The sequence below is a fragment of the Anopheles funestus genome, unplaced genomic scaffold, assembly GCF_943734845.2.
Source record: "Anopheles funestus unplaced genomic scaffold, idAnoFuneDA-416_04 scaffold_11_ctg1, whole genome shotgun sequence".
Lineage (NCBI taxonomy): Eukaryota > Metazoa > Arthropoda > Insecta > Diptera > Culicidae > Anopheles > Anopheles funestus.
In genome coordinates, this window is record NW_026045231.1 from 104035 (window position 1) to 131683 (window position 27649).

Consider the following 27649-nt stretch of genomic DNA (forward strand, 5'->3'; position numbering starts at 1 on the left):
GCCAAGACACCTTAGCCAAGACACATTAACCAAGACACCTTAGCCAAGACACCTTAGCCAAGACACCTTAGCCAAGACACATTAGCCAAGACACCTTAGCCAAGACACCTTAGCCAAGACACCTTAGCCAAGACACCTTAGCCAAGACACCTTAGCCAAGACACCTTAGCCAAGACACATTAGCCAAGACACCTTAGCCGAGACACATTAGCCGAGACACATTAGCCAAGACACCTTAGCCAAGACACCTTAGCCAAGACATATTAGCCGAGACACATTAGCCAAGACACCTTAGCCAAGACACCTTAGCCAAGACACATTAGCCGAGACACATTAGCCAAGACACCTTAGCCAAGACACCTTAGCCAAGACACCTTAGCCAAGACACATTAGCCAAGACACCTTAGCCAAGACACATTAGCCAAGACACCTTAGCCAAGACACCTTAGCCAAGACACCTTAGCTGAGACACCTTAGCTGAGACACATTAGCCAAGACACCTTAGCCAAGACACCTTAGCCAAGACACATTAGCCAAAACACCTTAGCCAAGACACAATAGCCGAGACACATTATCCAAGACACATTAGCCAAGACACATTAGCCGAGACACATTAGCGAAGACACCTTAGCCAAGACACATTAGCCGAGACACATTAGCCAAGACACCATAGCCAAGACACATTAGCCGAGACACCTTAGCCGAGACACATTCGCCAAGACACCTTAGCCAAGACACATTAGCCAAGACACATTAGCCGAGACACATTAGCCAAGACACCTTAGCCAAGACACCTTAGCTAAGACACATTAGCCGAGACAAATAAGTAAAGACACTTTAGCCAAGACACATTAGCCAAGACACCTTAGCCAAGACACATTAGCCGAGACACCTTAGCCAAGACACATTAGCCTAGACACCTTAGCCAAGACACATTAGCCAAGACACCTTAGCCAAGACACATTAGCCAAGACACATTAGCCAAGACACCTTAGTCAAGACACCTTAGCCAAGACACATAAGCTAAGGCACATTAGCCAAGACACCTTAGCCAAGACACATTAGCCAAGACACCTTAGCCAAGACACATTAGCCAAGACACCTTAGCCAAGACACATTAGCCAAGACACATAAGCAAAGGCACATTAGCCGAGACACATTAGCCAAGACACCTTAGCCAAGACACATTAGCCAAGACACATCAGCCAAGACACATTAGCCAAGACACCTTAGCAAAGACACATTAGCCAAGACACATTAGCCAAGACACCATAGCCAAGACACCTTAGCCAAGACACATTAGCCAAAACACATTAGCCGAGTCACACTAGCCAAGACACCTTAGCCAAGACACATTAGCCAAGACACATTAGCCGAGACACCTTAGCCAAGACACATTAGCCAAGACACCTTAGCCGAGACACATTAGCCAAGACACATTAGCCGAGACACATTAGCCAAGACACATTAGCCAAGACACATTAGCCGAGACACATTCGCCAAGACACCTTAGCCAGGACACATTAGCCAAGACACCTTAGCCAAGACACATTAGCCAAGACACCTTAGCCGAGACACATTAGCCAAGACACATTAGCCAAGACACATTAGCCGAGACACATTCGCCAAGACACCTTAGCCGAGACACATTCGCCAAGACACCGTAGCCAAGACACATTAGCCGAGACACATTAGCCAAGACACCTTAGCCAAGACACTTTAGCCAAGACACCTTAGCCAAGACACATTAGCCAAGACACCTTAGCCAAGACACATTAGCCAAGACACCTTAGCCAAGACACCTTAGCCAAGACACCTTAGCTGAGACACCTTAGCTGAGACACATTAGCCAAGACACCTTAGCCAAGACACCTTAGCCAAGACACATTAGCCAAAACACCTTAGCCAAAACACAATAGCCGAGACACATTATCCAAGACACATTAGCCAAGACACATTAGCCGAGACACATTAGCACAGACACCTTAGCCGAGACACATTAGCCGAGATACATTAGCCAAGACACCATAGCCAAGACACATTACCCAAGACACCTTAGCCAAGCCACATTAGCCAAGACACATTAGCCAAGACACATTAGCCGAGACACATTAGCCAAGACACCTTAGCCAAGACACCTTAGCCAAGACACATTAGCCAAGACACCTTAGCTAAAACACATTAGCCGAGACACCTTAGCCAAGATACATTAGCCAAGACACATTAGCCAAGACGCCTTAGCCAAGACACCTTAGCCAAGACACCTTAGCCAAGACACCTTAGTCAAGACACATTAGCCAAGACACATTACCAAAGACACCTTAGCCAAGACACATTAGCCAGGACACCTTAGCCAAGACACATTAGCCAAGACACATTACCAAAGACACCTTAGCCAAGACACCTTAGCCAGGACACATTAGCCAAGACACATCAGCCAAGACACATTAGCCAAGACACCTTAGCCAAGACACATTAGCCAAGACACATTAGCCAAGACACATTAGCCAAGACACATTAGCCAAGACACATTAGCCGAGACACATTAGCCAAGACACCTTAGCCAAGACACATTAGCCAAGACACCTTAGCCAAGACACATTAGCCAAGACACCTTAGCCAAGACACATTAGCCAAGACACCTTAGCCAAGACACCTTAGCCAAGACACCTTAAACAAGACACATTAGCCAAGACACATTAGCCGAGACACATTAGCCAAGACACCTTAGCCAAGACACATTAGCCAAGACACATTAGCCGAGACACCTTAGCCAAGACACATTAGCCAAGACACCTTAGCCGAGACACATTAGCCAAGACACATTAGCCAAGACACATTAGCCGAGACACATTCGCCAAGACACCTTAGCCAAGACACATTAGCCAAGATACATTAGCCGAGACACATTAGCCAAGACACCTTAGCCAAGACACCTTAGCCAAAACACCTTAGCCAAGACACATTAGCCAAGACACCTTAGCCAAGACACCTTAGCCAAGACACCTTAACCAAGACACATTAGCCAAGACAAATAAGTAAAGACACTTTAGCCAAGACACATTAGCCAAGACACCTTAGCCAAGACACATTAGCCAAGACACCTTAGCCAAGACACATTAGCCAAGACACATTAGCCAAGACACCTTAGCCAAGACACATTAGCCGAATTACATAAGCTAAGGCACATTAGCCAAGACACCTTAGCCAAGACACATTAGCCAAGACACCTTAGCCAAGACACATTAGCCAAGACACATTAGCAAAGGCACATTAGCCGAGACACATTAGCCAAGACACATTAGCCAAGACACATTAGCCAAGACACATCAGCCAAGACACATTAGCCAAGACACCTTAGCAAAGACACATTAGCCAAGACACATTAGCCAAGACACCTTAGCCAAGACACATTAGCCGATACACCTTAGCCAAGACACATTAGCCAAGACACCTTAGCCGAGACACATTAGCCAAGACACATTAGCCAAGACACATTAGCCAAGACACATTAGCCAAGACACATTAGCCGAGACACATTCGCTAAGACACCTTAGCCAAGACACATTAGCCAAGACACATTAGCCGAGACACATTAGCCAAGACACCTTAGCCAAGACACATTAGCCAAGACACATTAGGCAAGACACATTAGCCAAGACACCTTAGCCAAGACACATTAGCAAAGACACATTAGCCAAGACACATTAGCCAAGACACATTAACCGAGACACATTACCCAAGACACCTTAGCCAAGACACCTTAGCCAAGACACCTTAGCCAAGGCACATTAGCCGAGACACATTAGCCAAGACACCTTAGCCAAGACACATTAGCCAAGACACCTTAGCCAAGACACATAAGCCAAGACACATTAGCCAAGACACATTAGCCAAGACACCTTAGCCAAGACACATTAGCCAAGACACCTTAGCCAAGACACATTAGCCGAGACACATTAGCCAAGACACCTTAGCCAAGACACCTTAGCCAAGACACATTAGCCGAGACACATTAGCCAAGACACCTTAGCCAAGACACCTTAGCCAAGACACCTTAGCCAAGACACATTAGCCAAGACACATTAGCCAAGACACCTTAGCCAAGACACCTTAGCCAAGACACATTAGCCAAGACACCTTAGCCAAGACACATTAGCCAAGACACCTTAGCCAAGACACATTAGCCGAGACACATTAGCCAAGACACCTTTGCCAAGACACATTAGCCAAGACACATTAGCCAAGACACATTAGCCGAGACACCTTAGCCAAGACACCTTAGCCGAGACACATTACCCAAGACACCTTAGCCAAGACACCTTAGCCAAGACACATTAGCCAAGACACATTAGCCAAGACACCTTAGCCAAGACACATTAGCCAAGACACCTTAGCCAAGACTCATTAGCCAAGACACCTTAGCCAAGACACCTTAGCCAAGACACATTAGCCAAGACACATTAGCCAAGACACATTAACCGAGACACATTAGCCAAGACACCTTAGCCAAGACACCTTAGCCAAAACACCTTAGCCAAGACACCTTAGCCAAGACACCTTAGCCAAGACACCTTAGCCAAGACACCTTAGCCAAGACACGTTAGCCAAGACACCTTAGCCAAGACACCTTAGCCAAGACACCTTAGCCAAGACACCTTAGCCGAGACACATTAGCCAAGACACCTTAGCCAAGACACCTTAGCCAAGACACATTAGCCAAGACACCTTAGCCGAGACACATTAGCCAAGACACCTTTGCCAAGACACATTAGCCAAGACACATTAGCCAAGACACATTAGCCGAGACACCTTAGCCAAGACACCTTAGCCGAGACACATTACCCAAGACACCTTAGCCAAGACAGCTTAGCCAAGACACCTTAGCCAAGACACATTAACCAAGACACATTAGCCGAGACACCTTAGCCAAGACACATTAGCCAAGACACCTTAGCCGAGACACATTAGCCAAGACACCTTTGCCAAGACACATTAGCCAAGACACATTAGCCAAGACACATTAGCCGAGACACCTTAGCCAAGACACCTTAGCCGAGACACATTACCCAAGACACCTAAGCCAAGACACCTTAGCCAAGACACCTTAGCCAAGACACATTAGCCAAGACACAATAGCCGAGACACCTTAGCCAAGACACATTAGCCAAGACGCCTTAGCCAAGACACCTTAGCCAAGACACAGTAGCCGAGACACATTAGCCGAGACACATTAGCCAAGACACCTTAGCCAAGACACATTAGCCAAGACACCTTAGCCAAGACACATTAGCCAAGACACATTAACCGAGACACATTAGCCGAGACACCTTAGCCAAGACACCTTAGCCAAGACACCTTAGCCAAGACACATTAGCCAAGACACCTTAGCCAAGACACCTTAGCCAAGACACCTTAGCCAAGACACGTTAGCCAAGACACCTTAGCCAAGACACCTTAGCCAAGACACCTTAGCCAAGACACCTTAGCCGAGACACATTAGCCAAGACACCTTAGCCAAGACACATTAGCCAAGACACATTAGCCAAGACACATTACCCAAGACACCTTAGCCAAGACACATTAGCCAAGACACCTTAGCCAAGACACCTTAGCCGAGACACCTTAGCCGAGACACGTTAGCCAAGACACCTTAGCCAAGACACAATAGCCAAGACACCTTAGCCAAGACACATTAACCAAGACACCTTAGCCAAGACACCTTAGCCAAGACACCTTAGCCAAGACACATTAGCCAAGACACCTTAGCCAAGACACCTTAGACAAGACACCTTAGCCAAGACACCTAAGCCAAGACACCTTAGCCAAGACACCTTAGCCAAGACACATTAGCCAAGACACCTTAGCCGAGACACATTAGCCGAGACACATTAGCCAAGACACCTTAGCCAAGACACCTTAGCCAAGACATATTAGCCGAGACACATTAGCCAAGACACCTTAGCCAAGACACCTTAGCCAAGACACCTTAGCCAAGACACATTAGCCAAGACACCTTAGCCAAGACACCTTAGCCAAGACACCTTAGCCAAGACACATTAGCCAAGACACCTTAGCCAAGACACATTAGCCAAGACACCTTAGCCAAGACACCTTAGCCAAGACACCTTAGCTGAGACACCTTAGCTGAGACACATTAGCCAAGACACCTTAGCCAAGACACCTTAGCCAAGACACATTAGCCAAAACACCTTAGCCAAGACACAATAGCCGAGACACCTTAGCCAAGACACCTTAGCCAAGACACATTAGCCAAGACACCTTAGCCAAGACACATTAGCCAAGACACCTTAGCCAAGACACCTTAGCCAAGACACCTTAGCTGAGACACCTTAGCTGAGACACATTAGCCAAGACACCTTAGCCAAGACACCTTAGCCAAGACACCTTAGCCAAGACACCTTAGCCAAGACACCTTAGCCAAGACACATTAGCCAAGACACCTTAGCCGAGACACATTAGCCGAGACACATTAGCCAAGACACCTTAGCCAAGACACCTTAGCCAAGACATATTATCCAAGACACATTAGCCAAGACACATTAGCCGAGACACATTAGCGAAGACACCTTAGCCAAGACACATTAGCCGAGACACATTAGCCAAGACACCATAGCCAAGACACATTAGCCGAGACACCTTAGCCGAGACACATTCGCCAAGACACCTTAGCCAAGACACATTAGCCAAGACACATTAGCCGAGACACATTAGCCAAGACACCTTAGCCAAGACACCTTAGCTAAGACACATTAGTCGAGACAAATAAGTAAAGACACTTTAGCCAAGACACATTAGCCAAGACACCTTAGCCAAGACACATTAGCCGAGACACCTTAGCCAAGACACATTAGCCTAGACACCTTAGCCAAGACACATTATCCAAGACACATTAGCCAAGACACATTAGCCGAGACACATTAGCCAAGACACCTTAGCCGAGACACATTAGCCGAGATACATTAGCCAAGACACATTAGCCGAGACACATTAGCCAAGACACCTTAGCCAAGACACCTTAGCCAAGACACATTAGCCAAGACACCTTAGCTAAGACACATTAGCCGAGACACCTTAGCCAAGACACATTAGCCAAGACACATTAGCCAAGACACCTTAGCAAAGACACCTTAGCCAAGACACCTTAGCCAAGACACATTAGCCAAAACACCTTAGCAAAAACACAATAGCCGAGACACATTATCCAAGACACATTAGCCAAGACACATTAGCCGAGACACATTACCCAAGACACCTTAGCCAAGCCACATTAGCCAAGACACATTAGCCAAGACACATTAGCCGAGACACATTAGCCAAGACACCTTAGCCAAGACACCTTAGCCAAGACACATTAGCCAAGACACCTTAGCTAAGACACATTAGCCGAGACACCTTAGCCAAGACACATTAGCCAAGACACATTAGCCAAGACGCCTTAGCCAAGACACCTTAGCCAAGACACCTTAGCCAAGACACCTTAGTCAAGACACATTAGCCAAGACACATAACCAAAGACACCTTAGCCAAGACACATTAGCCAGGACACCTTAGCCAAGACACATTAGCCAACACACATTACCAAAGACACCTTAGCCAAGACACCTTAGCCAGGACACATTAGCCAAGACACATCAGCCAAGACACATTAGCCAAGACACCTTAGCCAAGACACATTAGCCAAGACACATTAGCCGAGACACATTAGCCAAGACACATTAGCCAAGACACATTAGCCGAGACACATTAGCCAAGACACCTTAGCCAAGACACATTAGCCAAGACACCTTAGCCAAGACACATTAGCCAAGACACCTTAGCCAAGACACATTAGCCAAGACACCTTAGCCAAGACACCTTAGCCAAGACACCTTAAACAAGACACATTAGCCAAGACACATTAGCCGAGACACATTAGCCAAGACACCTTAGCCAAGACACATTAGCCAAGACACATTAGCCGAGACACCTTAGCCAAGACACATTAGCCAAGACACCTTAGCCGAGACACATTAGCCAAGACACATTAGCCAAGACACATTAGCCGAGACACATTCGCCAAGACACCTTAGCCAAGACACATTAGCCAAGACACATTAGCCGAGACACATTAGCCAAGACACCTTAGCCAAGACACCTTAGCCAAAACACCTTAGCCAAGACACATTAGCCAAGACACCTTAGCCAAGACACCTTAGCCAAGACACCTTAACCAAGACACATTAGCCGAGACAAATAAGTAAAGACACTTTAGCCAAGACACATTAGCCAAGACACCTTAGCCAAGACACATTAGCCAAGACACCTTAGCCAAGACACATTAGCCAAGACACATTAGCCAAGACACCTTAGCCAAGACACATTAGCCGAATTACATAAGCTAAGGCACATTAGCCAAGACACCTTAGCCAAGACACATTAGCCAAGACACCTTAGCCAAGACACATTAGCCAAGACACATTAGCAAAGGCACATTAGCCGAGACACATTAGCCAAGACACATTAGCCAAGACACATTAGCCAAGACACATCAGCCAAGACACATTAGCCAAGACACCTTAGCAAAGACACATTAGCCAAGACACATTAGCCAAGACACCTTAGCCAAGACACATTAGCCGATACACCTTAGCCAAGACACATTAGCCAAGACACCTTAGCCGAGACACATTAGCCAAGACACATTAGCCAAGACACATTAGCCAAGACACATTAGCCAAGACACATTAGCCGAGACACATTCGCTAAGACACCTTAGCCAAGACACATTAGCCAAGACACATTAGCCGAGACACATTAGCCAAGACACCTTAGCCAAGACACATTAGCCAAGACACATTAGGCAAGACACATTAGCCAAGACACCTTAGCCAAGACACATTAGCAAAGACACATTAGCCGAGACACATTACCCAAGACACCTTAGCCAAGACACCTTAGCCAAGACACCTTAGCCAAGGCACATTAGCCGAGACACATTAGCCAAGACACCTTAGCCAAGACACATTAGCCAAGACACCTTAGCCAAGACACATAAGCCAAGACACATTAGCCAAGACACATTAGCCAAGACACCTTAGCCAAGACACATTAGCCAAGACACCTTAGCCAAGACACATTAGCCGAGACACATTAGCCAAGACACCTTAGCCAAGACACCTTAGCCAAGACACATTAGCCGAGACACATTAGCCAAGACACCTTAGCCAAGACACCTTAGCCAAGACACCTTAGCCAAGGCACATTAGCCAAGACACCTTAGCCAAGACACCTTAGCCAAGACACATTAGCCAAGACACCTTAGCCAAGACACATTAGCCAAGACACCTTAGCCAAGACACATTAGCCGAGACACATTAGCCAAGACACCTTTGCCAAGACACATTAGCCAAGACACATTAGCCAAGACACATTAGCCGAGACACCTTAGCCAAGACACCTTAGCCGAGACACATTACCCAAGACACCTTAGCCAAGACACCTTAGCCAAGACACATTAGCCAAGACACATTAGCTAAGACACCTTAGCCAAGACACATTAGCCAAGACACCTTAGCCAAGACTCATTAGCCAAGACACCTTAGCCAAGACACCTTAGCCAAGACACATTAGCCAAGACACATTAGCCAAGACACATTAACCGAGACACATTAGCCAAGACACCTTAGCCAAGACACCTTAGCCAAAACACCTTAGCCAAGACACCTTAGCCAAGACACCTTAGCCAAGACACCTTAGCCAAGACACGTTAGCCAAGACACCTTAGCCAAGACACCTTAGCCAAGACACATTAGCCAAGACACCTTAGCCAAGACACCTTAGCCAAGACACCTTAGCCAAGACACATTAGCCAAGACACATTAGCTGAGACACCTTAGCCAAGACACATTAGCCAAGACACCTTAGCCAAGACACCTTAGCCAAGACACCTTAGCCTAGACACATTAGCCAAGACACATTAGCCAAGACACCTTAGCCAAGACACATTAACCAAGACACCTTAGCCAAGACACCTTAGCCAAGACACCTTAGCCAAGACACATTAGCCGAGACACCTTAGCCAAGACACCTTAGCCAAGACACCTTAGCCAAGACACCTTAGCCAAGACACCTTAGCCAAGACACCTTAGCCAAGACACCTTAGCCAAGACACATTAGCCAAGACACCTTAGTTGAGACACATTAGCCGAGACACATTAGCCAAGACACCTTAGCCAAGACACCTTAGCCAAGACATATAAGCCGAGACACATTAGCCAAGACACATTAGCCAAGACACCTTAGCCAAGACACATTAGCCGAGACACATTAACCAAGACACCTTAGCCAAGACACCTTAGCCAAGACACCTTAGCCAAGACACATTAGCCAAGACACCTTAGCCAAGACACATTAGCCAAGACACCTTAGCCAAGACACATTAGCCGAATTACATAAGCTAAGGCACATTAGCCAAGACACCTTAGCCAAGACACATTAGCCAAGACACCTTAGCCAAGACACATTAGCCAAGACACATTAGCAAAGGCACATTAGCCGAGACACATTAGCCAAGACACATTAGCCAAGACACATTAGCCAAGACACATCAGCCAAGACACATTAGCCAAGACACCTTAGCAAAGACACATTAGCCAAGACACATTAGCCAAGACACCTTAGCCAAGACACATTAGCCGATACACCTTAGCCAAGACACATTAGCCAAGACACCTTAGCCGAGACACATTAGCCAAGACACATTAGCCAAGACACATTAGCCAAGACACATTAGCCAAGACACATTAGCCGAGACACTTTCGCTAAGACACCTTAGCCAAGACACATTAGCCAAGACACATTAGCCGAGACACATTAGCCAAGACACATTAGCCGAGACACATTAGCCAAGACACATTAGGCAAGACACATAAGCCAAGACACCTTAGCCAAGACACATTAGCCAAGACACATTAGCCGAGACACATTACCCAAGACACCTTAGCCAAGACACCTTAGCCAAGACACCTTAGCCAAGGCACATTAGCCGAGACACATTAGCCAAGACACCTTAGCCAAGACACATTAGCCAAGACACCTTAGCCAAGACACATAAGCCAAGACACATTAGCCAAGACACATTAGCCAAGACACCTTAGCCAAGACACATTAGCCAAGACACCTTAGCCAAGACACATTAGCCGAGACACATTAGCCAAGACACCTTAGCCAAGACACCTTAGCCAAGACACATTAGCTGAGACACATTAGCCAAGACACCTTAGCCAAGACACCTTAGCCAAGACACCTTAGCCAAGACACATTAGCCAAGACACATTAGCCAAGACACCTTAGCCAAGACACCTTAGCCAAGACACCTTAGCCGAGACACATTAGCCAAGACACCTTAGCCAAGACACATTAGCCAAGACACCTTAGCCAAGACACATTAGCCGAGACACATTAGCCAAGACACCTTTGCCAAGACACATTAGCCAAGACACATTAGCCAAGACACATTAGCCGAGACACCTTAGCCAAGACACCTTAGCCGAGACACATTACCCAAGACACCTTAGCCAAGACACCTTAGCCAAGACACCTTAGCCAAGACACCTTAGCCAAGACTCATTAGCCAAGACACCTTAGCCAAGACACCTTAGTCAAGACACCTTAGCCAAGACACCTTAGTCAAGACACATTAGCCAAGACACATTACCAAAGACACCTTAGCCAAGACACCTTAGCCAGGACACATTAGCCAAGACACATCAGCCAAGACACATTAGCCAAGACACCTTAGCCAAGACACATTAGCCAAGACACATTAGCCAAGACACATTAGCCAAGACACATTAGCCGAGACACATTAGCCAAGACACCTTAGCCAAGACACATTAGCCAAGACACCTTAGCCAAGACACATTAGCCAAGACACCTTAGCCAAGACACATTAGCCAAGACACCTTAGCCAAGACACCTTAGCCAAGACACCTTAAACAAGACACATTAGCCAAGACACATTAGCCGAGACACATTAGCCAAGACACCTTAGCCAAGACACATTAGCCAAGACACATTAGCCGAGACACCTTAGCCAAGACACATTAGCCAAGACACCTTAGCCGAGACACATTAGCCAAGACACATTAGCCAAGACACCTTAGCCGAGACACATTCGCCAAGACACCTTAGCCAAGACACATTAGCCAAGACACATTAGCCGAGACACATTAGCCAAGACACCTTAGCCAAGACACCTTAGCCAAAACACCTTAGCCAAGACACATTAGCCAAGACACCTTAGCCAAGACACCTTAGCCAAGACACCTTAGCCAAGACACATTAGCCGAGACAAATAAGTAAAGACACTTTAGCCAAGACACATTAGCCAAGACACCTTAGCCAAGACACATTAGCCAAGACACCTTAGCCAAGACACATTAGCCAAGACACATTAGCCAAGACACCTTAGCCAAGACACATTAGCCGAATTACATAAGCTAAGGCACATTAGCCAAGACACCTTAGCCAAGACACATTAGCCAAGACACCTTAGCCAAGACACATTAGCCAAGACACATTAGCAAAGGCACATTAGCCGAGACACATTAGCCAAGACACATTAGCCAAGACACATTAGCCAAGACACATCAGCCAAGACACATTAGCCAAGACACCTTAGCAAAGACATATTAGCCAAGACACATTAGCCAAGACACCTTAGCCAAGACACATTAGCCGATACACCTTAGCCAAGACACATTAGCCAAGACACCTTAGCCGAGACACATTAGCCAAGACACATTAGCCAAGACACATTAGCCAAGACACATTAGCCAAGACACATTAGCCGAGACACATTCGCTAAGACACCTTAGCCAAGACACATTAGCCAAGACACATTAGCCGAGACACATTAGCCAAGACACCTTAGCCAAGACACATTAGCCAAGACACATTAGGCAAGACACATTAGCCAAGACACCTTAGCCAAGACACATTAGCAAAGACACATTAGCCGAGACACATTACCCAAGACACCTTAGCCAAGACACCTTAGCCAAGACACCTTAGCCAAGGCACATTAGCCGAGACACATTAGCCAAGACACCTTAGCCAAGACACATTAGCCAAGACACCTTAGCCAAGACACATAAGCCAAGACACATTAGCCAAGACACATTAGCCAAGACACCTTAGCCAAGACACATTAGCCAAGACACCTTAGCCAAGACACATTAGCCGAGACACATTAGCCAAGACACCTTAGCCAAGACACCTTAGCCAAGACACATTAGCCGAGACACATTAGCCAAGACACCTTAGCCAAGACACCTTAGCCAAGACACCTTAGCCAAGACACATTAGCCAAGACACATTAGCCAAGACACCTTAGCCAAGACACCTTAGCCAAGACACCTTAGCCAAGACACATTAGCCAAGACACCTTAGCCAAGACACATTAGCCAAGACACCTTAGCCAAGACACATTAGCCGAGACACATTAGCCAAGACACCTTTGCCAAGACACATTAGCCAAGACACATTAGCCAAGACACATTAGCCGAGACACCTTAGCCAAGACACCTTAGCCGAGACACATTACCCAAGACACCTTAGCCAAGACACCTTAGCCAAGACACATTAGCCAAGACACATTAGCCAAGACACCTTAGCCAAGACACATTAGCCAAGACACCTTAGCCAAGACTCATTAGCCAAGACACCTTAGCCAAGACACCTTAGCCAAGACACATTAGCCAAGACACATTAGCCAAGACACATTAACCGAGACACATTAGCCAAGACACCTTAGCCAAGACACCTTAGCCAAAACACCTTAGCCAAGACACCTTAGCCAAGACACCTTAGCCAAGACACCTTAGCCAAGACACCTTAGCCAAGACACGTTAGCCAAGACACCTTAGCCAAGACACCTTAGCCAAGACACATTAGCCAAGACACCTTAGCCAAGACACCTTAGCCAAGACACCTTAGCCAAGACACATTAGCCAAGACACATTAGCCGAGACACCTTAGCCAAGACACATTAGCCAAGACACCTTAGCCAAGACACCTTAGCCAAGACACCTTAGCCTAGACACATTAGCCAAGACACATTAGCCAAGACACCTTAGCCAAGACACATTAACCAAGACACCTTAGCCAAGACACCTTAGCCAAGACACCTTAGCCAAGACACATTAGCCGAGACACCTTAGCCAAGACACCTTAGCCAAGACACCTTAGCCAAGACACCTTAGCCAAGACACCTTAGCCAAGACACCTTAGCCAAGACACCTTAGCCAAGACACATTAGCCAAGACACCTTAGTTGAGACACATTAGCCGAGACACATTAGCCAAGACACCTTAGCCAAGACACCTTAGCCAAGACATATAAGCCGAGACACATTAGCCAAGACACATTAGCCAAGACACCTTAGCCAAGACACATTAGCCGAAACACATTAACCAAGACACCTTAGCCAAGACACATTAGCCAAGACACCTTAGCCAAGACACATTAGCCAAGACACCTTAGCCAAGACACATTAGCCAAGACACCTTAGCCAAGACACATTAGCCGAATTACATAAGCTAAGGCACATTAGCCAAGACACCTTAGCCAAGACACATTAGCCAAGACACCTTAGCCAAGACACATTAGCCAAGACACATTAGCAAAGGCACATTAGCCGAGACACATTAGCCAAGACACATTAGCCAAGACACATTAGCCAAGACACATCAGCCAAGACACATTAGCCAAGACACCTTAGCAAAGACACATTAGCCAAGACACATTAGCCAAGACACCTTAGCCAAGACACATTAGCCGATACACCTTAGCCAAGACACATTAGCCAAGACACCTTAGCCGAGACACATTAGCCAAGACACATTAGCCAAGACACATTAGCCAAGACACATTAGCCAAGACACATTAGCCGAGACACTTTCGCTAAGACACCTTAGCCAAGACACATTAGCCAAGACACATTAGCCGAGACACATTAGCCAAGACACCTTAGCCAAGACACATTAGCCAAGACACATTAGGCAAGACACATAAGCCAAGACACCTTAGCCAAGACACATTAGCCAAGACACATTAGCCGAGACACATTACCCAAGACACCTTAGCCAAGACACCTTAGCCAAGACACCTTAGCCAAGACACCTTAGCCAAGGCACATTAGCCGAGACACATTAGCCAAGACACCTTAGCCAAGACACATTAGCCAAGACACCTTAGCCAAGACACATAAGCCAAGACACATTAGCCAAGACACATTAGCCAAGACACCTTAGCCAAGACACATTAGCCAAGACACCTTAGCCAAGACACATTAGCCGAGACACATTAGCCAAGACACCTTAGCCAAGACACCTTAGCCAAGACACATTAGCTGAGACACATTAGCCAAGACACCTTAGCCAAGACACCTTAGCCAAGACACCTTAGCCAAGACACATTAGCCAAGACACATTAGCCAAGACACCTTAGCCAAGACACCTTAGCCGAGACACATTAGCCAAGACACCTTAGCCAAGACACATTAGCCAAGACACCTTAGCCAAGACACATTAGCCGAGACACATTAGCCAAGACACCTTTGCCAAGACACATTAGCCAAGACACATTAGCCAAGACACATTAGCCGAGACACCTTAGCCAAGACACCTTAGCCGAGACACATTACCCAAGACACCTTAGCCAAGACACCTTAGCCAAGACACATTAGCCAAGACACCTTAGCCAAGACTCATTAGCCAAGACACCTTAGCCAAGACACCTTAGCCAAGACACATTAGCCAAGACACATTAGCCAAGACACATTAACCGAGACACATTAGCCAAGACACCTTAGCCAAGACACCTTAGCCAAGACACCTTAGCCAAGACACCTTAGCCAAGACACCTTAGCCAAGACACATTAGCCGAGACACATTAGCCAAGACACCTTTGCCAAGACACATTAGCCAAGACACATTAGCCAAGACACATTAGCCGAGACACCTTAGCCAAGACACCTTAGCCGAGACACATTACCCAAGACACCTTAGCCAAGACACATTAGCCAAGACACATTAGCCAAGACACCTTAGCCAAGACTCATTAGCCAAGACACCTTAGCCAAGACACCTTAGCCAAGACACCTTAGCCAAGACACATTAGCCAAGACACATTAGCCAAGACACATTAACCGAGACACATTAGCCAAGACACCTTAGCCAAGACACCTTAGCCAAAACACCTTAGCCAAGACACCTTAGCCAAGACACATTAGCCAAGACACCTTAGCCAAGACACCTTAGCCAAGACACGTTAGCCAAGACACCTTAGCCAAGACACCTTAGCCAAGACACCTTAGCCAAGACACCTTAGCCGAGACACATTAGCCAAGACACCTTAGCCATGACACATTAGCCAAGACACATTAGCCAAGACACATTGCCCAAGACACCTTAGCCAAGACACCTTAGCCAAGACACCTTAGCCAAGACACCTTAGCCTAGACACATTAGCCAAGACACATTAGCCAAGACACCTTAGCCAAGACACATTAACCAAGACACCTTAGCCAAGACACCTTAGCCAAGACACCTTAGCCAAGACACATTAGCCGAGACACCTTAGCCAAGACACCTTAGCCAAGACACCTTAGCCAAGACACCTTAGCCAAGACACATTAGCCGAGACACATTAGCCAAGACACCTTAGCCAAGACACCTTAGCCAAGACATATAAGCCGAGACACATTAGCCAAGACACATTAGCCAAGACACCTTAGCCAAGACACATTAGCCGAGACACATTAACCAAGACACCTTAGCCAAGACACCTTAGCCAAGACACCTTAGCCAAGACACATTAGCCAAGACACCTTAGCCAAGACACATTAGCCAAGACACCTTAGCCAAGACACATTAGCCAAGACACCTTAGCCAAGACACATTAGCCAAGACACCTTAGCCAAGACACATTAGGCGAGACACATTAGCCAAGACACATCAGCAAAGACACATTAGTCAAGACACCTTAGCCAAGACACATTAGCCAAGACACATTAGCCAAGACACCTTAGCCAAGACACCTTAGCCAAGACACCTTAGCCAAGACACATTAGCCAAGACACATTAGCCGAGACACATTAGCCAAGACACCTTAGCCAAGACACATTAGCCAAGAAACCTTAGCCAAGACACATTAGCCAAGACACCTTAGCCAAGACACATTAGCCAAGACACCTTAGCCAAGACACCTTAGCCAAGACACCTTAGCCTAGACACATTAGCCAAGACACATTAGCCGAGACACATTAGCCAAGACACCTTAGCCAAGACACATTAGCCAAGACACATTAGCCGAGACACCTTAGCCAAGACACATTAGCCAAGACACCTTAGCCGAGACACATTAGCCAAGACACATTAGCCAAGACACCTTAGCCAAGACACATTAGCTAAGACACATTAGCCGAGACACATTAGCCAAGACACCTTAGCCAAGACACATTAGCCAAGACACATTAGCCGAGACACATTAGGCGAGACACATTAGCCAAGACACATCAGCCAAGACACATTAGCCAAGACACATTAGCCAAGACACATTAGCCAAGACACATTAGCCAAGACACATTAGCCAAGACACATTAGCCAAGACACATTAGCCGAGACACATTAGCCAAGACACATTAGCCAAGACACATTAGCCAAGACACCTTAGCCAAGACACATTAGCCAAGACACCTTAGCCAAGACACATTAGCCAAGACACCTTAGCCAAGACACCTTAGCCAAGACACCTTAAACAAGACACATTAGCCAAGACACATTAGCCGAGACACATTAGCCAAGACACCTTAGCCAAGACACATTAGCCAAGACACATTAGCCGAGACACCTTAGCCAAGACACATTAGCCAAGACACCTTAGCCGAGACACATTAGCCAAGACACATTAGCCAAGACACATTAGCCGAGACACATTCGCCAAGACACCTTAGCCAAGACACATTAGCCAAGACACATTAGCCAAGACACCTTAGCCAAGACACCTTAGCCAAGACACCTTAGCCAAGACACCTTAGCTGAGACACATTAGCTGAGACACATTAGCCGAGACACCTTAGCCAAGACACCTTAGCCAAGACACATTAGCCAAAACACCTTAGCCAAGACACAATAGCCGAGACACATTATCCAAGACACATTAGCCAAGACACATTAGCCGAGACACATTAGCCAAGACACCTTAGCCGAGACACATTAGCCGAGACACATTAGCCAAGACACCATAGCCAAGACACATTAGCCAAGACACCTTAGCCAAGCCACATTAGCCAAAACACATTAGCCAAGACACATTAGCCGAGACACATTAGCCAAGACACCTTAGCCAAGACACCTTAGCCAAGACACATTAGCCAAGACACCTTAGCTAAGACACATTAGCCGAGACACCTTAGCCAAGACACATTAGCCAAGACACATTAGCCAAGACGCCTTAGCCAAGACACCTTAGCCAAGACACCTTAGCCAAGACACCTTAGTCAAGACACATTAGCCAAGACACATTACCAAAGACACCTTAGCCAAGACACATTAGCCAAGACACCTTAGTCAAGACACATTAGCCAAGACACATTAGCCAAGACACATTAGCCAAGACACCTTAGCCAAGACACATTAGCCAAGACACCTTATCCAAGACACCTTAGCCAAGACACATTAGCCAAGACACCTTAGCCAAGACACATTAGCCAAGACACCTTAGCCAAGACACATTAGCCAAGACACCTTAGCCAAGACACCTTAGCCAAGACACATAAGCTAAGGCACATTAGCCAAGACACATTAGCCGAGACACATTAGCCAAGACACCTAAGCCAAGACACATTAGCCAAGACACCTTAGCCAAGACACCTTAGCCAAGACACCTTAGCCAAGACACATTAGCCAAGACACATTAGCCGAGACACATTAGCCAAGACACCTTAGCCAAGACACATTAGCCAAGACACATTAGCCAAGACACCTTAGCCAAGACACCTTAGCCAAGACACATTAGCCAAGACGCATAAGCCGAGACACATTAGCCAAGACACCTTAGCCAAGACACATTAGCCAAGACACCTTAGCCAAGACCCATTAGCCGAGACACATTAGCCAAGACACCTTAGTCAAGACACCTTAGCCAAGACACATTAGGCGAGACACATTAGCCAAGACACATCAGCCAAGACACATTAGCCAAGACACCTTAGCCAAGACACATTAGCCAAGACACATTAGCCAAGACACCTTAGCCAAGACACATTAGCCAAGACACATTAGCCGAGACACATTAGCCAAGACACCTTAGCCAAGACACCTTAGCCAAGACACATTAGCCAAGACACATTAGCCAAGACACCTTAGCCAAGACACATTAGCCAAGACACCTTAGCCAAGACACCTTAGCCAAGACACATTAGCCGAGACACATTAGCCAAGACACCTTAGCCAAGACACATTAGCCAAGACACATTAGCCGAGACACCTTAGCCAAGACACATTAGCCAAGACACATTAGCCAAGACACCTTAGCCGAGACACATTAGCCAAGACACCTTAGCCAAGACACATTAGCCGACACACATTCGCCAAGACACCTTAGCCAAGACACATTAGCCAAGACACATTAGCCGAGACACATTAGCCAAGACACCTTAGCCAAGACACCTTAGCCAAGACACATTAGCCAAGACACATTAGCCAAGACACCTTAGCCAAGACACCTTAGCTAAGACACATTAGCCGAGACAAATAAGTAAAGACATTTTAGCCAAGACACATTAGCCAAGACACCTTAGCCAAGACACATTAGCCAAGACACCTTAGCCAAGACACATTAGCCAAGACACCTTAGCCAAGACACATTAGCCAAGACACCTTAGCCAAGACACCTTAGCCAAGACACATTAGCCAAGACACCTTAGCCAAGACACATAAGCTTAGGCACATTAGCCAAGACACCTTAGCCGAGACACATTAGCCAAGACACCTTAGCCAAGACACATTAGCCAAGACACCTTAGCCAAGACACCTTAGCCAAGGCACATTAGCCAAGACACATTAGCCGAGACACATTAGCCAAGACACCTTAGCCAAGACACATTAGCCAAGACACCTTAGCAAAGACACATTAGCCAAGACACATTAGCCAAGACACCTTAGCCAAGACACCTTAGCCAAGACACATTAGCCAAAACACCTTAGCCGAGACACATTAGCCAAGACACATTAGCCAAGACACATTAGCCAAGACACATTAGCCGAGACACCTTAGCCAAGACACATTAGCCAAGACACCTTAGCCGAGACACATTAGCCAAGACACATTAGCCAAGACACATTAGCCGAGACACATTCGCAGAGACACCTTAGCCAAGACACATTAGTCAAGACACATTAGCCAAGACACATTAGGCAAGACACATTAGCCAAGACACATTCGCCGAGACACCTTAGCCAAGACACATTAGCCAAGACACATTAGCCAAGACACATTAGCCAAGACACATTAGCCAAGACACATTAGCCAAGACACATTAGCCGAGACACATTACCCAAGACACCTTAGCCAAGACACCTTAGCCAAGACACCTTAGCCAAGGCACATTAGCCGAGACACATTAGCCAAGACACCTTAGCCAAGACACCTTAGCCAAGACACATAAGCCAAGACACATTAGCCAAGACACATTAGCCAAGACACCTTAGCCAAGACACATTAGCCAAGACACCTTAGCCAAGACACCTTAGCCAAGACACCTTAGCCAAGACACATTAGCCGAGACACATTAGCCAAGACACCTTAGCCAAGACACCTTAGCCAAGACACATTAGCCGAGACACATTTGCCAAGACACCTTAGCCAAGACACCTTAGCCAAGACACCTTAGCCAAGACACATTAGCCAAGACACATTAGCCAAGACACATTAGCCAAGACACCTTAGCCAAGACACCTTAGCCAAGACACCTTAGCCGAAACACATTAGCCAAGACACCTTAGCCAAGACACATTAGCCGAGACACATTAGCCGAGACACCTTTGCCAAGACACCTTAGCCAAGACACATTAGCCAAGACACATTAGCCGAGACACCTTAGCCAAGACACCTTAGCCGAGACACATTACCCAAGACACCTTAGCCAAGACACCTTAGCCAAGACACCTTAGCCAAGACACATTAGCCAAGACACATTAGCCAAGACACCTTAGCCAAGGCACATTAGCCAAGACACCTTAGCCAAGACTCATTAGCCAAAACACCTTAGCCAAGACACATTAGCCAAGACACCTTAGCCAAGACACCTTAGCCAAGACACCTTAACCAAGACACATTAGCCGAGACAAATAAGTAAAGACACATTAGCCAAGACACATTAGCCAAGACACCTTAGCCAAGACACATTAGCCAAGACACCTTAGCCAAGACACATTAGCCAAGACACATTAGCCAAGACACCTTAGCCAAGACACATTAGCCGAATTACATAAGCTAAGGCACATTAGCCAAGACACCTTAGCCAAGACACATTAGCCAAGACACCTTAGCCAAGACACATTATCCAAGACACATTAGCAAAGGCACATTAGCCGAGACACATTAGCCAAGACACATTAGCCAAGACACATTAGCCAAGACACATCAGCCAAGACACATTAGCCAAGACACCTTAGCAAAGACACATTAGCCAAGACACATTAGCCAAGACACCTTAGCCAAGACACATTAGCCGATACACCTTAGCCAAGACACATTAGCCAAGACACCTTAGCCGAAACACATTAGCCAAGACACATTAGCCAAGACACATTAGCCAAGACACATTAGCCAAGACACATTAGCCGAGACACATTCGCTAAGACACCTTAGCCAAGACACATTAGCCAAGACACATTAGCCGAGACACATTAGCCAAGACAACTTAGCCAAGACACATTAGCCAAGACACATTAGGCAAGACACCTTAGCCAAGACACATTAGCCGAGACACATTAGCCGAGACACCTTTGCCAAGACACCTTAGCCAAGACACATTAGCCAAGACACATTAGCCGAGACACCTTAGCCAAGACACCTTAGCCGAGACACATTACCCAAGACACCTTAGCCAAGACACCTTAGCCAAGACACCTTAGCCAAGACACATTAGCCAAGACACATTAGCCAAGACACATTAGCCGAGACACCTTAGCCAAGACACCTTAGCCAAGACACCTTAGCCAAAACACCTTAGCCAAGACACATTAGCCAAGACACCTTAGCCAAGACACCTTAGCCAAGACACCTTAACCAAGACACATTAGCCGAGACAAATAAGTAAAGACACTTTAGCCAAGACACATTAGCCAAGACACCTTAGCCAAGACACATTAGCCAAGACACCTTAGCCAAGACACATTAGCCAAGACACATTAGCCAAGACACCTTAGCCAAGACACATTAGCCGAATTACATAAGCTAAGGCACATTAGCCAAGACACCTTAGCCAAGACACATTAGCCAAGACACCTTAGCCAAGACACATTAGCCAAGACACATTAGCAAAGGCACATTAGCCGAGACACATTAGCCAAGACACATTAGCCAAGACACATTAGCCAAGACACATTAGCCAAGACACATTAGCCAAGACACATTATCCGAGACACCTTAGCCAAGACACCTTAGCCAAGACACCTTAGCCAAGACACATTAGCCAAGACACCTTAGCCAAGACACATTAGCCAAGACACCTTAGCCGAGACACATTAGCCAAGACACCTTAGCCAAGACACCTTAGCCAAGACACATTAGCCAAGACACCTTAGCCAAGACACCTTAGCCAAGACACATTAGCCGAGACACATTAACCAAGACACCTTAGCCAAGACACCTTAGCCAAGACACCTTAGCCAAGACACATTAGCCAAGACACCTTAGCCAAGACACATTAGCCAAGACACCTTAGCCAAGACACCTTAGCCAAGACACCTTAGCTGAGACACATTAGCTGAGACACATTAGCCGAGACACCTTAGCCAAGACACCTTAGCCAAGACACATTAGCCAAAACACCTTAGCCAAGACACAATAGCCGAGACACATTATCCAAAACACATTAGCCAAGACACATTAGCCGAGACACATTAGCCAAGACACCTTAGCCGAGACACATTAGCCGAGACACATTAGCCAAGACACCATAGCCAAGACACATTACCCAAGACACCTTAGAAAAGCCACATTAGCCAAGACACATTAGCCAAGACACATTAGCCGAGACACATTAGCCAAGACACCTTAGCCAAGACACCTTAGCCAAGACACATTAGCCAAGACACCTTAGCTAAGATACATTAGCCAAGACACCTTAGCCAAGACACATTAGCCAAGACACCTTAGCCAAGACACCTTAGCCAAGACACATTAGCCAAGACACATTAGCCAAGACACATTAGCCAAGACACCTTAGCCAAGACACCTTAGCCAAGACAACTTAGCCGAGACACATTAGCCAAGACACCTTAGCCAAGACACATTAGCCAAGACACCTTAGCCAAGACCCATTAGCCGAGACACATTAGCCAAGACACCTTTGCCAAGACACATTAGCCAAGACACCTTAGCCAAGACACCTTAGCCAAGACACCTTAGCCAAGACACATTAAACGAGACACATTAGCCAAGACACCTTAGCCAAAACACCTTAGCCAAAACACCTTAGCCGAGACAAATTAGCCGGGACACATTAGCCAAGACACCTTAGCCAAAACTCATTAGCCAAGACACCTTAGCCAAGACACATTAGCCAAGACACCTTAGCCAAGACACATTAGCTAAGACACATTAGCCAAGACACATTAGCCAAGACACCTTAGCCGAGACCCATTCGCCAAGACACCTTAGCCAAGACACATTAGCCAAGACACATTAGCCAAGACACCTTAACCAAGACACATTAGCCAAGACACCTTAGCCAAGACACCTTAGCCAATACACATTAGCCAAGACACATTAGCCAAGACACCTTAGCCAAGACACATTAGCCAAGACACATTAGCCGAGACACCTTAGCCAAGACACATTAGCCGAGACACATTAGCCAACACACATTAGCCAAGACACCTTAGCCAAGACACATTAGCCAAGACACATTAGCCAAGACACCTTAGCCAAGACACATAAGCCAAGACACATTAGCCGAGACACATTAGCCAAGACACCTTAGCCGAGACACATTAGCCAAGACACCTTAGCCAAGACACCTTAGCCAAGACACATTAGCCAAGACACCTTAGCCAAGACACCTTAGCCAAGACACCTTAGCCAAGACACCTTAGCCAAGACACATAAGCCGAGACACATTAGCCAAGACACATTAGCCGAGACACCTTAGCCAAGACACATTAGCCGAGACACATTAGCCAAGACACCTTAGCCAAGACACATTAACCAAGACACCTTAGCCAAGACACCTTAGCCAAGACACATTAGCCAAGACACCTTAGCCAAGACACCTTAGCTGAGACACCTTAGCTGAGACACATTTGCCAAGACACCTTAGCCAAGACACCTTAGCCAAGACACATTAACCAAGACACATTAGCCGAGACACCTTAGCCAAGACACATTAGCCAAGACACCTTAGCCAAGACACATTAGCCGAGACACATTAGCCAAGACACCTTAGCCAAGACACATTAGCCGAGACACATTAGCCAAGACACCTTAGCCAAGACCATTAGCCAAGACACATTAGCCAAGACACCTAAGCCAAGACACATTAGCCAAGACACATTAGCCAAGACACCTTAGCCAAGACACATTAGCCAAAACACCTTAGCCAAGACACATTAGCCAAGACACCTTAGATAAGACACATAAGCCAAGACACATTAGCCAAGACACATTAGCCAAGACACCTTAGCCGAGACACATTAGCCAAGACACCTTAGCCAAGACACATTAGCCAAGACACATTAGCCAAGACGCCTTAGCCAAGACACCTTAGCCAAGACACATTAGCCGAGACACCTTAGCAAAGACACATTAGCCAAGACACATTAGCCGAAACACATTAGCCAAGACAAATTAGCCGAGACACATTAACCAAGACACATTAGCCGAGACACCTTAGCCAAGACACCTTAGCCAAGACACCTTAGCCAAGACACCTTAGCCAAGACACATTAGCCAAGACACCTTAGCCAAGACACATTAGCCGAGACACCTTAGCCAAGACACATTAGCCAAGACACATTAGCCAAGACACATTAGCCGAGATACATTAGCCAAGACACCTTAGCCAAGACACATTAGCCAAGACACCTTAGCCAAGACACCTTAGCCAAGACACATTAGCCAAGACACCTTAGCCAAGACACATTAGCCGAGACACATTAGCCAAGACACATTAGCCAAGACACATTAGCCAAGACACATTAGCCGAGACACATTAGCCAAGACACCTTAGCCAAGACACATTAGCCAAGACACATTAGCCAAGACACCTAAGCAAAAACAAATTAGCCAAGACACATTAGCCAAGACACATAAGCCAAGACACATTAGCCGAGACACATTAGCCAAGACACCTTAGCCAAGACACCTTAGCCGAGACACATTAGCCAAGACACATTAGCCGAGACACATTAGCCAAGACACCTTAGCCAAGACACATTAGCCAAGACACCTTAGCCAAGACACATTAGCCAAGACACCTTAGCCAAGACACCTTAGCCAAGACACCTTAGCCAAGACGCCTTAGCCAAGACACATTAGCCAAGACACATTAGCCAAGACACATAAGCCAAGACACATTAGCCGAGACACATTAGCCAAGACACCTTAGCCAAGACACCTTAGCCAAGACACCTTAGCCAAGACACATTAGCTAAGACACCTTAGCCAAGACACCTTAGCCAAGACACATTAGCCAAGACACCTTAGCCAAGACACCTTAGCCAACACACCTTAGCCAAGACACATTAGCCAAGACACCTTAGCCAAGACACCTTAGCCAGGACACCTTAGCCAAGACACATTAGCCAAGACACCTTAGCCAAGACACATTAGCCAAGACACCTTAGCCAAGACACCTTAGCCAAGACACCTTAGTCAAGACACCTTAGCCAAGACACCTTAGCTAAGACACATTAGCAAAGACACATTAGCCGAGACACATTAGCCAAGACACCTTAGCCAAGACACATTAGCCGAGACACATTAGCCAAGACACATTAGCCAAGACACCTTAGCCAAGACACCTTAGCCAAGACACCTTAACCAAGACACATTAGCCAAGACACCTTAGCCAAGACACCTTAGCCAAGACACATTAGCCAAGACACATTAGCCAAAACACATTAGCCATGACACCTTAGCCAAGACACATTAGCCAAGACACATTAGCCGAGACACATTAGCCAAGACACCTAAACCAAGACTCCTTAACCAAGACACATAAGCCAAGACACCTTAGCCAAGACACCTTAGCCAAGACACATTAGCCAAGACACCTTAGCCAAGACACCTTAGCCAAGACACATTAGCCAAGACACCTTAGCCAAGACACATAAGCCAAGACACATTAGCCGAGACACATTAGCCAAGACACCTTAGCCAAGACACATTAGCCAAGACACCTTAGCCAAGACACCTTAGCCAAGACACCTTATCCAAGACACCTTAGCCAAGACACATTAGCAAAGACAATACAGCCGAGACACATTAGCCAAGACACCTTAGCCAAGACACCTTAGCCAAGACACATTAGCCAAGACACATTAGCCAAGACACATTAGCCAAGACACCTTAGCCATGACACATTAGCCAAGACACCTTAGCCAAGACACCTTAGCCAAGACACATTAGCCAAGACACCTTAGCCAAGACACCTTAGCCAAGACACCTTAGCCAAGACACCTTAGCCAAGACACCTTAGCCAAGACACATTAGCCAAGACACATTAGCCAAGACACCTTAGCCAAGACACATTAGCCGAGACACATTAGCCAAGACACATTAGCCGAGACACATAAGCAAAGGCACCTTAGCCGAAACACCTTAGCCAAGACACCTTAGCCAAGACACCTTAGCCAAGACACGTTAGCCAAGACACCTTAGCCAAGACACATTAGCCAAGACACCTTAGCCAAGACACATTAGCCAAGACACCTTAGCCAAGACACATTAGCCAAGACACATTAGCCGAGACACCTTAGCCAAGACACCTTAGCCAAGACACATTAGCCAAGACACCTTAGCCAAGACACATTAGCTAAGAAACAGTAGCTAAGACACATTAGCCAAGACACCGTAGCCGAGACACATTAGCCGAGACACATTAGCCAAGACACGTTAGCCAAGACACCTTAGCCAAGACACCTTAGCCAAGACACCTTAGCCAAGACACATTAGCCGAGACACCTTAGCCAAGACACATTAATCAAGACACACTAGCCGAGACACATTAGCCAAGACACCTTAGCCAAGACACCTTAGCCAAGACACATTAGCCAAGACACCTTAGCCAAGACACCTTAGCCAAGACACATTAGCCAAGACACCTTAGCCAAGACACCTTAGCCAAGACACATTA

The 27649-nt window shown here is 46.6% G+C and overlaps 2 long non-coding RNA genes across 2 annotated transcripts in view; both read right to left on the bottom strand.

The window, feature by feature from the left end:
• LOC125774265 (uncharacterized) overlaps window positions 1–26157 on the bottom strand; it is a 48632-nt gene extending 22475 nt beyond the window's left edge. The window contains exons 1-3 of the long non-coding RNA XR_007420724.1: window positions 25658–26157; window positions 25224–25349; window positions 15089–15312 (exon numbers count right to left, since the gene is read on the bottom strand). This is a non-coding gene — a long non-coding RNA (uncharacterized LOC125774265). The remainder of the gene's footprint in view (window positions 1–15088; window positions 15313–25223; window positions 25350–25657) is intronic.
• On the bottom strand, window positions 18864–24786 carry LOC125774263 (uncharacterized). The gene is made up of 3 exons (XR_007420722.1): window positions 24609–24786; window positions 23601–23684; window positions 18864–19120 (listed from the first exon to the last, which is right to left on the bottom strand). It is a non-coding gene; the product is annotated as an uncharacterized LOC125774263 (long non-coding RNA).
• Window positions 26158–27649: the final 1492 nt, after the last annotated feature.